This window comes from Schistocerca gregaria, chromosome 6 (assembly GCF_023897955.1).
Source record: "Schistocerca gregaria isolate iqSchGreg1 chromosome 6, iqSchGreg1.2, whole genome shotgun sequence".
NCBI classification, from domain to species: Eukaryota; Metazoa; Arthropoda; class Insecta; order Orthoptera; family Acrididae; genus Schistocerca; species Schistocerca gregaria.
Genome location: NC_064925.1, coordinates 378,957,086 through 378,972,216, shown reverse-complemented (window position 1 = coordinate 378,972,216; position 15,131 = coordinate 378,957,086).

The following is a 15,131-nucleotide window of genomic DNA, read 5'->3' as shown; positions in this document are numbered from 1 at the left end:
TGTTCGGGTCAGTCTTGTCACATATTTGTGTAGTGGGTGTATCACGGCAGTTTTCCAGTGGTCAGCAATTTTCATGGTCTCCCAGACACCTTCCAAAATCCTGTGGATGTCTTTGGTGAGTTCTAGGTTTTGTAACTTCCAGGTTTTCACGATGATGCCGTCTTCTCCTGGTGCTCTACGATTCTTGAGTGACTTGATTATTTCTTTAACTTCTTCTAGAGCTGGAGGTACCACGGTCTGGAACCGCGCTATCCCTACGGTCGCAGGTTCGAGTCTTGCCTCGGCCATGGATGTATGTGATGTCCTTAGGTTAGTTAGGTTCAAGCAGTTCTAAGTCTAGGGGACTGATGACCTCAGAAATTAAGTCCCTTAGTGCTCAGAGCCATTTGAACCATTATGGGACTTAATATCTGAGGTCATCAGTCCCCTAGACAGGATTCGAACCTGCGACCGTAGCAGCAGCGCGGATACGGGCTGAAGAGTTGGAGTTTCACTATCTGGATTATACATCATCAGTTCTTCCACAGAGGGGGGGGGGGGGGGTGGGTCCGTGTTGAGGAGTTTTTCAAAGTACAATTGTTTTTGGTATTGGTTTCTAGGGTTCCATCCGGTCTTCTGAGGAACAAAAATATGTTCAAATGTGTGTGAAATCGTATGGGACTTAACTGCTAAGGTCATCAGTCCCTTGCTTACACACTACGTAACCTAAATTTTCCTAAGGACAAACACACACACCATGCCCGAGGGAGGACTCGAACCTCCACCTGGAGCAGCCGCATAGTCCATGACTGCCACGCCTCAGACCGCTCGTCTAATCCCGCGCGGCTTTGAGGGACAAGTTGGTTGGTTGATATCCAGTTATATTTTCTCTGGACGTTCTGTAGAAGTTTCTTGTATTGTTCTTAGTGATCTCCGTCAGACGCCGTTTATCATATTGTCGTTATTCACTGCGAATGATTTCGCTTGATTATTTCTGTGTTTTCAAATGTTAAAATGGCTCTGAGCACTATGAAACTGTACATCTGAAGTCATCTGTCCCCTAGACTTAGAACCACTTAAACATAACTAACCTAAGGACATCAAACACATCCATGCCCCAGGCAGGATTCGAACCTGCGACCGTAGCAGCAGCGCGGTTCCGGACTGAAGAGCCTAGAACCACTCGGGCACAGCGGCCGACTCTGTGTTTTCAGGAAGTTTATCCAATTCTGTCGGGATTTATGGCTACTAAATTATTTCCATGCGCTGATTCGTTGGTCAACAGCTTGGTCACATGTGTGGTTCCACCAACGAGGTTTCCTTGCGTGTGGTGCTTGTGCTAGTTTCATGGCCTCTCGCATTCTTCCTGAAAGTTGTGTCAAGTCTGTCGTTTTCTCATTTCAATTTTGTCTAATATTTGTGACTGGTTTAAAGTAATGTATTCTGAACTGGTCTAACAATTTTGTTCTTCTGGAGCCTTTTCTTGGGAAAAAGACGAATCCTGATCTGTAGTAGGTGATGGTCTGAGGCGAAGTAGCCTTTACGTGTGTCTATGTTCAAAATTTCTTTTTGTGAGTCTTTGTGGACTATTATGTGGTCGATTTGTAGTTCTTGCTTTCCGATGGGGAATTTCCATGTAGTATGCTTCCGTGTTGGTTTCTTGAATTTTGTTGACATAATGGCGAGGTCGTGGCTTTTGCAAAAGTCTATCAGGTGTTTTCCATTTTTGTTTGTGTCCTTGTGTGGAGTATGTTATCCTCTGGCATGTCTGTATTCCTTCTCTTTTCCGAGTTTAGCTTTGAAGTCTCCCAGTATTATTTCGACTCTATATGCAGGAATTTTCCTGATAGTTTCTTCCATTGTCATCAATTTCGTCCGGGTTTTTCCTGTTGTAGTCATTAGTCGGAGCATGTGCATTGAGTATTGTGTGGGATTTGTTGGCTGACTTCACTGTGATGGTGCTTATTCTTTCATTTGGTGACGAAAAGTCGATTATGCTGTCTGTGATGGACCTGTATACTGCAAATCCTGTGCCAAAAAGCCGTACGTTTTTCAGTTGTCTCGATGGTTTTCCTTTGTATATTCTAAGGTTCTCCGTGTTCAAATGGTCTTCGTCTGTGAATCGTGTTTCTTGCAGTGCACATATTTTGATTTGAAATTTTTCGAGAGTGTCGGTGAGTTGTTTCATCTTTCCTTTTTTCATCGGTGATTTCACGTTAAGTGTGCCGATCTAGTGTTTGCGTTTGGTCTTGAGGGAGTTTGAGAAGCTCCGACTCTTCTCATGTGATGATGTCCGTGAGCCCCCGGAATCCGATGCTCACGACGATCCCAGTCTATTGACTGGGGCCCGGGGTAATCAGATTTTTCTCGTTGTACCATCATGATATTTAGTATATAGAACAGAGATCGCCTTAAGAACATGAGTAGGTCAATGCCGAAATTTAAAATTTTTGCCAGACTGGGATTCGAATCCGGATTTCCTGCTTTAAGCGAACGCTCTCCTTAACCACTTTGGCCATCCGAGAGCCCTCTCTGTCCGCCCCAAATTCTCAAGTTATCGCACAATACAAAACAGCGTTCCTGCTGTCCATTTACATCAGTTGCTCGCAGCGTCCCCTGTATCCACGCAAGGGGTACAGGCGGTATTGTGCACTCACATCCAGAATGTCATAGCAGTCAAGCTTACAGATATACTACATGCGTGTGCTGTCCGTTCTGTCGGACATATCGCTACCTCTCTCGAAACACTGATATTCACGGCCGCTGTACCATGAACACTGATGTCTATTTCGTCGTACATGTCCAATAGAACAGTCACCAAACGTGTATAGTACATGTTACTTTGATTTACAGGTGAGTGGCCCTAGCAGAAACAATAATTCACTGTTACAAACGAGTAATAAAAATGGTTGTGCTACACTTTTGTACTGGTATGCAATTTATGTGAAATGTTTTTATAGTTTTTCTTAATGAATGGTATTCATATTTTTGTTTGCATTTTCACACACACACACACACACACACACACACACACACACAAACAAACAAACAAGTGTGTTTCCGTTCATTTTCAAACACTTTAGTTGGGCCACAAAACAAATTAGCATTTTCTCGAAGTGTTTGGACTCGCTTACAACATAGAAAAACAAATGCCGAGTGGTTACAAAGAACATGAGTGTTAAAGGGACTGCAGTACAGTGATACATTACAAAGATATGACATTTCGGTAAAAGAAGGGTATATTACTGTTACATAAAACGGAAAATTTATTTTACGTTAAATGCATGGCATTAAATACAGAGAAATAAATAAAATTTAGTGAATTACAGCAATAAAAACTTATTTCACAAACTGGAAGAGAAAGAAATGTGGATTCGAAGTTTTGTGAAAACCTTATGAGCTATTGAACAGTGCTGACGGAAGAATAACGTTTATTAGAGTTACTAACATGAAAATTATTAACTATATAGGAACATATAACGTCACAAAATTTGTTACTTTATCTAGAGATAGGTGAAGAAACGTCATATACAGGCTGTTTCAAAATTCCTACTATAGGCTTCCTATTAAAGGCTTGCAGAAGAGACTTAGGAGCAAGTTTTGATATGGAACCCATGTCCGGAAATGTACCGTTTGGATGTAAAATCATTCTGAGGATGGATCACCGTCAAATCTCCCGCTTCATGTCTAACGTATTTCCACTTCTTCTACTGGCTATTGACGGTGGAGCCTTGCCATGAGTACGCACAAGTGTAAGTTTGCGCAATGGATGTTGTATCGCTACTGACGTCGCCCTGATACTTATACGTCCCCCAGTAGGAGTACTTTATTCTCATTAATTATGTAAATTGTCCTAATCTTATCCTGTGAATACAATAGAATTACAGGATAAGCCAACAAAATCCAGTCCCCCTCTTAACGAATAAGTTATAAAATGTACGCAAGAGACAAGATTAATTGGTACAGGAAAATACTTTCTAATAAAGGATAAATGCCGTGAATTTAACATATTTATTCATCACAAAAACAATTTAAATAAACTAAATAATGATTAAAAATCTCAGGTTCACCCTGTATTAATACTGGCCCTTAATCTGTCTGGATCTGCCCTATAATGTACTCGCGATCTGTGATTAGGCGCGAAGTAACTGACATCTCCCGTTGTACTAAATAGCAAGAAGCAACTACTATCTCAATGAGCAGTGTGAAACCTCAGTGGCCGCGCGGGATTAGCCGAGCGGTCTTAGGCGCTGCAGTCATGGACTGTGCAGCTGGTCCCGGCGGAGGTTCGAGTCCTCCCTCGGGCATGGGTATGTGTGTTTGTCCTTAGGACAATTTAGGTTAAGTAGTGTGTAAGCTTAGGGACTGATGACCTTAGCAGTTAAGTCCCATAAGATTTCACACACATTTCAACATTTTTTGAAGCCTCAGTGCAGAAAGGAATAGAACACGTGATTCACCAATGTAAATTCCTACACGCCGGTGCATAAGCAAGATCACTGTAATGATCAGAAGCTACAATCGCAGAACTTCTCGCCTCAGCGAGATAATAGAAAAGTACACAATGTCCTTGAAGAAGTTACCTGGAGACAGAATTTGTTGTGTAGTCTCGACTGCGCAGATAACGTACATGAGGAGTACAATGATTGCCTTACGTGCTTAACAAGTGAAAGCGATACTGAAACATGTGTCGAGTCGTGTAATTCATCAGCCTTGTCGGACAGGGAGCGCAAATTCCGTCTCCAGGTAACTTCGTAAAGGACAATCGATGCTCAAAGAGTGGGTTTTTGTTGTTGTTGTTGTGGTCTTCTGTTCGAAGAGCGGTTTGGTGCAGCTCTCAAAGCTACTCTATCGCGTGCGATCCTCTTCATCTCAGAAAAACGACTGTAACCTACATATTTCTGAATCTGCTTGTTATATTCATCTCTTAGTCTCTCTCTACTATTCCCCCCGCCTCCCCACACTTCCCTCAAATACTAAACTGATGATCCATTGATGTCTCAGAATGAGTCCTACCAACCGATGCCTCGTTTTGGCCAAGTCTGCCACAAATCTCTTGTTTTCTCAATTCTACACAGTACTTCCTCATTAGTTACGCGATCGACGCATCTCATCCTGAGCCTCATTTCGAAAACTTCTATTCTCTTCTTTATCTGAACTCTTTGTAGTCCACGATTCACTTCCATACATGACTATACTCTAGACAAATACCTGCAACAAAGACTTCCTAACACGTAAATCTTTATTTGATGTTAACAAATTCAAAATGGCTCTGAGCACTATTGGACTTAACATCGGAGATCATCAGTCCCCTAGACTTTAGAATTACTTAAACCTATCTAACCTAAGGATATCACACACATCCATGCCCGATGCAAGATTCGAACCTGCGACCGTAGCGGTCGCGCCGTTCCAGACTGTAGCGTCCGGAACCGCACGGCCACACCGGCCGGCTGATGTTAACAGATTTCTATTCCTCAGAAATGCTTTTCTTGCCATTACCAGTCTACATCCTCTCCACTTTGGTGCACAGCAAACTGCAAAATCGGGCCCGAAATTTGCAGGTGAGGGAAACAAACTTATCCCATTGTTCAGTAAGGAATTTGTTTTCAGCTCTGACCAGTCGGGATATGAAGAGGTAATACATGTGAAAGGAGCCCTGGAAATTGTGTCAAGATTAACTAACGTCAATGCCTTAACGCATTCGTATACTATAATGCCGACTGTTAATCTGGATGGTGTTTGTTGTTGTTGTGGTCTTCAGTCCTGAGACTGGTTTGATGCAGCTCTCCACGCTACTCTATCCTGTGCAAGCTTCTTCATCTCCCAGTATCTAGTGCAACCTACATCCTTCTCAATCTGCTTGGTGTATTCAGCTCTTGGTCTCCCTCTACGATTTTTACCCTCCACGCTGCCCTCCAGTGCTAAATTGGTGATCCCTTGATGCACAAACATGTTCTACCAACCGATCCCAGCTTCTAGTCAACTTGTGCCACAAACTTCTCTTCTCCCCAACCCTATTCAATACCTCCTCCTTAGTTATGTTATCTACCCATCTAATCTTCAGCATTCTTCTGTAGCACCACATTTCGAAAGCTTCTATTCTCTTCTTGCCTAAACTATTTATCGTCCATGTTTCACTTCCATACATGGCTACACCCCATACAAATACTTTCAGAAATGACTTCCTGACACTTAAATCTATACTCGATGTTAACAAATTTCTCTTCTTCAGAAACGCTTTCCTTCCCATTGCCAGTCTACATTTTATATCTTCTCTACTTCGACCATCATCAGTTATTTTGCTCCCCATATAGCAAAACTCCTTTACTACTTTAAGTGTCTCATTTCCTAATCTAATACCCTCAACATCACCCGACTTAATTCGACTACATTCCATTATCCTCATTTTGATTTTGTTGATGTTCATCTTATACCCTCCCTTCGAGACACTATCCATTCCGTTCAACTGCTCTTCCAAGTCCTTTGCTGTCTCTGACAGAATTACGATGTCATCGGCGAACCTCAACATTTTTATTTCTTCTCCATGGATTTTAATACCTACTCCGAATTTTTCTTTTGTTTCCTTCACTGTTTGCTCAATATACAGATTGAATAACATCGGGGAGAGGCTACAACCCTGTCTTTCTCCCTTCCCAACCACTGTTTCCCTTCCATGTCCCTCATCTCTTATAACTGCCATTCGGTTTCTATACAAATTGTAAATAACCTTTCACTCCCTATATTTTACACCTTTAGAATTTGAAAGAGAGTATTCCAGTTAACATTGTCAAAAGTTTTCTCTAAGTCTACAAATGCTAGAAACGTAGATTTGCCTTTCCTTAATCTAGCTTCTAAGATAAGCCGTAGGGTCAGTATTGCCTCACGTGTTCCAATATTTCTACGGAATCCAAACTTCCCGAAGGTTGGCTTCTACTAGTTTTTCCATTCGTCTGTAAAGAATTCACGTTAGTATTTTGCAGCCGTGACTTATTAAACTGATAGTTCGGTAATTTTCACATCTGTCAACACCTGCTTTCTTTGGGATTGGAATTATTATATTCTTCTTGAAGTCTGAGGGTATTTCGCCTGTCTCATACATCTTGCTCACTAGATGGTAGAGTTTTGTCAGGACTGGCTCTCCCAAGGCCGTCAGTAGTTCTAATGGAATGTTGTGTACTCCCGGGGCCTTGTTTCGATTCTGGTCTTTCAGTGCTCTGTCAAACTCTTCACACAGTGTCATATCTCCAATTTCATCTTCATCTACATCCTCTTCCATTTCCATAATATTGTCCTCAAGTACATCACCCTTGTATAGACCCTCTATAAAGGGTGTTACAAAAAGTTATGCCCAAACTTTCAGGAAACATTCCTCACACACAAAGAAAGAAAATATGTTATGTGGACATGTATCCGGAAACGCTTACTTTCCATGTTAGAGCTCATTTTACAACTTCTCTTCATATCACATTAATCATGGAATGGAAACACACAGCAACAGAATGTGCCAGCGTGACTTCAAACACTTTGTTACAGGAAATGTTCAAAAAGTCCTCCGTTAGCGAGGATACATGCATCCACCCTCCGTCGCACGGAATCCCTGATGCGCTGATACAGCCCTGTAGAATGGCGTATTGTATCACAGACGTCCACAATACCAGCACGAAGAGTCTCTACATTTGGTACCGGGGTTGCATAGACAAGAGCTTTCAAATGCCCCCATAAATGAAAGTCAAGGGGGTTGATGTCAGGAGACCGTGGAGGCCAGGGACTTGGTCTGCCTCTGACAATCCATCGGTCACCGAATTTGTAGTTGAGGAGCCTACGAACACTTTGACTGAAATGTGCAGGAGCTCCATCGTGCATGACCCACATGTTGTGTCGTACTTGTAAAGGCACATGTTCTAGCAGCGCAGGTAGAGTATCCCGTATGAAATCATGATAACGTGCTCCATTGAGAGCAGGTGAAAGGACGAAACTAAAATGAGCTCTAACATGGAAATTAAGCGTTTCCGGACACATGTCCACATAACATCTTTTCTTTATTTGTGTGATAGGAATGTTTCCTAAAATTTGGCCGTACCTTTTTGTAACACCCTGTATATTCCTTCCATCTTTCTGCTTTCCCTTCTTTGCTTAGAACTGGGTTTCCATCTGAGCTTTTGATATTCATACAACTGGTTCTCTTTTCTCCAAAGGACTCTTTAATTTTCCTGTAGGCAGTATCTATCTTACCCCTAGTGAGATAAGCCTCTACAACCTTACATTTATCCTATAGCCACCCCTGCTTAGCCATTTTGCACTTACTGTCGATCTCATTTCTGAGACGTTTGTCTTCCTTTCTGCCTGCTTCATTTACTGCATTTTTATACTTTCTCATTTCATAAATTAAATTCAATATTTCTTCTATTACCCAAGGATTTCTACTAGCCCTCGCCTTTTTACCTACTTGATCCTCTGCTGCCTTCACTACTTCATCCCTCAAAGCTACCCATTCTTTTTCTACTGTATTTCTTTCCCCCATTGCTGTCAATTGCTCCCTTATGCTCTCCCTGAAACTCTGTACAACCTCTGGTTTAGTCAGTATCCAGGTCCCATCTCCTTAAATTCCCACCTTTTTGCAGTTTCTTCAGTTTTAATCTACAGGTCATAACCAATAGATTGCGGTCAGAGTCCACGTCTGCCCCTGGAAATGTCTTACAATTTAAAACCTGGTTCCTATATCTCTGTCTTACCATTATATAATGTATCTGAAATCTGTCAGTATCTCCAGGCTTCTTCCATGTATACAACCTTCTTTTATGATTGTTGAACCAAGTGTTAGCTATGATTAAGTTGTGCTCTGTGCAAAATTCTACCAGGCGGCTTCCTCTTTCATTTCTTACCCCCAATCCATATTCACCTACTACGTTTCCTTCTCTCCCTTTTCCTACTACCGAATTACAGTCAGCCATGACTATTAAATTTTCGTCTCCCTTCACTATCTGAATAATTTCTTTTATTTCATCATACATTTCTTCAATTTCTTCGTCCTCTGAAGAGCTAGTTGGCATATAAACTTGTACTACTGTAGTAGGCGTGGGCTTCGTGTCTATCTTGGCCACTGTAATGCGTTCACTATGCTGTTTGTAGTAACTTACCCGCATTCCTATTTCTTTTTATTCATTATTAAACGTACTCCTGCATTACCCCTATTTGATTTTGTATTTATAACCCTGTATTCGCCTAACCAAAAGTCTTGTTCTTCCTGTTTCGGCTGAAAAGTTATTCATTGTGCTTCGAGAGGTTGGAGATGCTCTGTCCCCAACGATTCTTTCTCTGCATGTGATCTTGCAAGGCCAGTGGGAATACTTACGTCACGATTGAGAAAATGAGTGTAAGAGACCCACAAGTACGGTGAGAGCACTGCTTTCGGCCAACAGCTGATCTGTGTATAAAAATTATACTCCTTTAGAGGAAACTATCCCTCCTGAAAAGTGTGTGATATTGCAGTTCATATCACCTGGAACCACTGGAAAAATTCAGCCTCTGGATGTTTGTTTTTTCGTGCTTATAAAACATATTATCGCACTATATGCAGCTACGCAAGAAAGGACTGCATTTCACGATAAGCTCCACGAAAGACTGCTTCGCATTCGGTTGCATGCTGTCACATTTCATCAGTTCTCATCACTCCGTTGCACCAATATGATACTAGTGGATACTTACGTTGCAGAACGTCCTGCAGAGTTGGTAACCCCATAAGGAGTTAGCCTTCGGTCTTGATGGTGCGAGCCTTTGTGATCACAGTGGCACGCCATTTTTCTTTCAACTTTCATAGTACAAGTTAATGGTTTGCTTCGAATATTTTTCGAAAGAAGTCGACGATGAAAACTTTGTGAAGTGTAATACATACATTCCATATTAGATTGATCTCTGCATCTCCTGGACAATCATTTTCTGTCGCTCTCGTGATGCACTTGGTGAGTCATTAGCAGTTAACATCCGGCCGCAGTGGCCGAGCGGTTCTAGGCGCTACAATCTGGAACCGCGCGACCGCTACGGTCGTAGGTTCGAGTCCTGCCTCGGGCATGGATGTGTGTGACGTCCTTAGGTTAGTTAGGTTTAAGTAGTTCTAAGTTCTAGGGGACTGATAATCTCAGATGTTAAGTCCCATAGTGCTGAGAGGCATTTGAACCAGCAGTTAACATTTTACCTGTCGCGATTGTAAACACAGCCCCTTGAGAACAACATTACTAAAGACTAAACTTACGACCTCACACGTAAGGGATTCCTTGTCAGATGCGGCGGTAAAAGCTGACTACTGTCAATCGACAGCGATGTGACCATCATTAATCCGGCTCGACATCAACACATCGCTCCGACACTACCCCTGCGGCCTTAACCCCCACGCACTACCAGTTCCATGCAAAGAAACTATTTAATAGTGAAAAGGCAAAATTTGATTTACTTGAGGTAATTCATTTACATCGTACTTCGTAAGCTACGTAATGGTGATTGGCGGAGGGTATATTTTCTACCACTAACTGAGTCTTCCAACCCCCTTCCACTTGCGAATACCGCGTGGGAAGAATGATTGTCGGTAAGCCTCTACATCTACACAAACATCATGTTCAGCAAGCCACGTAATGGTGTGTGGCGGAGGGTACTTTGCATACTATTAACTGAGCCCTTCAACCCTGTTCCACTCGTGAACAGCGCGTGGGAAGAATGATTGTCGGTAAGCCTCTGTATTGGCTCTGATTTCTAGAATTTTCTCCTCATGACATATGTAGGGTTAAGTGATATGTTGTCCGACTCTCCCCAGAAAGTGCTCTCTCTAAATTTCAACAGTAAATCTCTTTGTGATGCACAACGCCTCTCTTGCAAATGGACTGTTACTTATAATCCGTTTTTATTGCAAAAATGTTCATTCACATGATCGGTTTCGGTTCCTCTAGAACCACCTTCAGATCTGAAATATCGGTTACAGGCGTAACCCGTCCACACTCAGCAACTTTCACATGCTGCGTGAATGAACATCCAAAAATGCAGATGAAGACATAGTGATTGTTCCTGCTGATAAAGGGAATGCTACTGTCGTTTTAAATACAGAAGATTATCAAAGAAGAATTATGAATCTTTTAACGTCAGGACAATACAAAAAACTTCAGAAAGTTCCTACAGCCAGCGTACTACGGAAAACAAATAATCTGATAAAATCGGCCACTTCTATTCAAAAAGAAGAAAAAAGAGCTTTATTGAAGACTGAAGCTATGTGTCCTAGACTCTATGGCCTACCCAAGGTACATAAGAGGGACCTTCCTCTGAGACCGATTGTTAGTGCTATCAATTCTCCTACGTATGAAATAGCAAGATATCTAGCAACTCGTTTACAACCATATATTGGAAAAACTGACTCTTATATAAAGGACTCACGTCATTTTATAGAGAAAATTGAAGGTTTATTTCTGACTCCTGAAGATATTTTAGTAAGTTTTGATGTAGTATCTTTGTTTACTATGATTCCAGTTAACGAAGTTATGGATTTTATAACGGATTTTTTTCCAGAAGATCTGACTGCTCTTTTCAGACATTGTCTTACTTCCAGTCAGTTCAGTGGAATAATGAATTTTATGACCAACTTAATGGCGTAGCAATGGGTAACCCATTGTGTCCTGCAGTAGATAATTTCTACGTGGAGAAATTCGAACAGTCAGCTTTGGAAAAAGCAGATAAGAAACCATCTCGCTGGTATCGGTATGTAGACGATACATTTGTGGTCTGGCCACATGGTAGAGAAGCCTTAGACGAATTTTTTGATTACCTTAATAATATAAATCCAAGAATCCAGTTTACCATGGAGAGAGAAAATGACAACAAAATACTGTTTTTGGATGTTTTAGTTATGAGACAGACAGATGGAAGATTGAAACAACAGATTTTTAGAAAAATAACGCACACAGACAGATACTTACATAAAAACTCTAACCACCATTCACAACAAAAGAGAGGTGTGATTCAAAGTCTCGTTGACAGAGCCAGACGGATTTGCACGCCGGAGTATCTACACGCCGAATTAAAACATCTGAAGCACGCTTTTGATAAAAATGGCTACTCAAAGAAAGAAGTAAGCAGAATTCTGCACCCAAACAACCGAAAGCCTAAGGACAAGCCCGAAAAACGATGGAAGAATATAGTCTCTCTCCCTTTTATAAAGAAAGTAACGGATAAGATTGGAAATATTTTAAGTAAACATGTTTTTAGACCAACGAAGAAAATTTGTCATGTTCTCCGGTCTGTAAAAGATAAACGCGCTCCTCTATCAGCCAGTGGCGTATATAAAATTCCGTGTACATGTGGTAAAGTTTATATTGGAACAACGAAGAGAAGCGTAAATACACGGTTAAAAGAACACAGAAGTCTTTGCCGATTACGGAAAACAGACAAATCGGCTGTAGCAGAACACGCTTTGCAGTCAGGAAATCATCAAGTGAAGTTTTCCGAAACAAAAATTTTATCTACGACGACGAACTATTACCCACGACTTTGTAGAGAAGCAGTTGAAATATATAAACATAGGGACAATTTTAATCGGAAAGAAGGGACCATGAAACTTAGTGTTATTTGGACAGCAGCACTACAGAATTGCTAGACAGTTTTATCTGTGACGAGATTACGATCGATAGTTAAGTTTTATCTCTGACAAAGATTATCTCTGCACATCGCGTGTAACTCTGGCCACGCCCACTTTCTACGATATATAAGTCGCTCTCAGACGTCCGACTCGTCAGTCGGCAAGACCTCACCGGAGGAGAAACACCCCTCTGAAGATGTCCAGCGCAGCTCTGGACGAAACGTTAGGAGCTGAAGAGTTTCATGGACCACGACCTTACATCCCGGAAGGTTTACCAGAAGATATATCATCCGGTCGTGAAAGCCTTCATACTATGATCAGAATGAGGGTGACTTCTTATGCTAGAAGTCTTCTGCCTCCAATGCTGATTATTAATCAAAATATAAGCACTGGCGGGATTCGAGCGCGGAACTGAGGACGTTTAAGACGCTACCCCTAGACCACTGGAGTCGAAGATAGGCGTAACAAAAATGCTGTCAAACAAGTAAGCTTTCTGCCAAAAAAGGCCTTCTTCCGACTTAGAAAATATACGCACGAACACTCCCGCACGCAACTCACACACATATCAGACCACTTATATGGACCGTGTGAGAACTGTCTACAAAGTGTGAAAGGGTTTCATCCATTTTCGGTTGCAACTGAACCGATTGGAAGCGCATTAGTGTGATACACGCCTAATGCAATACTCGTACGAGTTCATGCGAGTATATTGTTATCGCTGTTTGCGACAATTTTTGCGCAAAGATGCCATAAATTAAATTTAAATAAATTGTCTGTGAGGTCTGCGACTTGTATTTATACTATTTCACGCCAATACGTTTAAACTTATGACAAATTAATACACGCACATTGCGTCTTTATATTCGATCCATTATACGTGTTACGTTAACATGAATCAGGATATTTTTTCGACATCCTCCATGACTGAGTGTTGCTGTTTCTTCTACATCTGTGGTTCCAAACATGTGGGTATTTATGCCCTAAGGGTTAAAATGATATGTTCGGAGAGCTAAAAACTAAACGATTCGATTCTGTTTCAGTAACGAAACCAAGTTATTTTCAAAAGACCATTACTATCATCACAATTTTGATTATGTAAGTTTTCAATAATTACTTTTTCTCAAATAGTAGCATTAATGCGGTGGAGGTTATATTTTCCTCACGTATCCCATCCATTAAACACATACGTTGTGCTTTGTCCCGTACATTGCTGATGATAAAAGTGGGACATATACGTAACAAACGCTAAATATCTCAAGAAAATGTCTTCTTCAAGTTGGATATAGTAACTACAGTAGTCCAGAAATTACTTCATTACTCGCTTCGAAACAAATAAATGAATTAATTGATAGCACGACGGCACAGCAGTAACTACATTAGGGCTATTACAGTGCTATATATAGTGTTATTAGTATTATTATTACTATTATTATTAGTGGCTGTGGTCAGACATAAAGCATTAACAACGTGAAGTTTCCCAATTTCTGTCAGTTCAAAAGTAAGTAGTGCAGCAATTAAGAGATTTAGGAACAGTAAGTGTAGTGCACACATTTTAACTTGTCTGATTTTAAATGGGGTTGCTATATGCAGCTTAAGCAAGTGCTGCATTGGAGAGGAGTAACGCAGAGGAAGTACGTTTTGTAAAAAGTGTCTACCTTCACTGTGGACAGGTAGCTTTCTTACCTGAGAAGGGGTTGTGGATAACACTTGCGACGCACCACGAATATCTTCTAACACAAACATACAGAAACTAAATATTATTCATCTTTCGTCATTTTAAAAATAATGCTGTTCCAATAAAAGTCTTTCATTCTACACTTAATTAGGTGCTAAAGTTGGTGATAATGTGGGGGATGGGGGGAGGGGAAGTAACAAATGTATGATTACACTCAGGGGCAATGATCTAAGCAAGGTTGGGAACCACTGATCTTCTTGATGAGTATGCTGTGAACACTCCTGTATTCAAAAAGGCCAAAGTTCTTGGACTGACAATCACTTAATCACCCTGTCGTAGCACATCTGGACTTCTAAATCACTCGTGCTTAATCCCATAGAAAATCTCTGGGACTACTCAACTAATGAAGGTATTACCGTAAGCTGGACGCTCTACGGGATGGAAACGAGCGTTCCATGGGATTCGTCTTGCCCCAAGAAACTCGTGTTTCTCTTCCCAGCCGAAATGACGTCACTGTGAAGGCCACAAGTGGTGTAACTCGGTGTTACCGTGTCACGTCTTCTGAGAGGGTTGTGACAGATTTTTAGTCCAACGTGTTAATGTTTTATTTGAGCCGTAACACAGGAAATCCTCAGACCCACGAAGTTGATAAAAGAAGTGGGCTGTGGGAGAACAAAGCTGACAGTAGCGGTAGCGTTCTCGCTTCCCACGCCCGGGTTCCCGGGTTCGATTCCAGGCGGGGTAAGGGATTTTCTATGCCTCGTGATGACTGGGTGCTGTGTGCTGTCCTTAGGTTAGTTAGGTTTAAGTAGTTTTAAGTTCTAGGGGGACTGATGACCATAAATGTTAAGTCCCATAGTG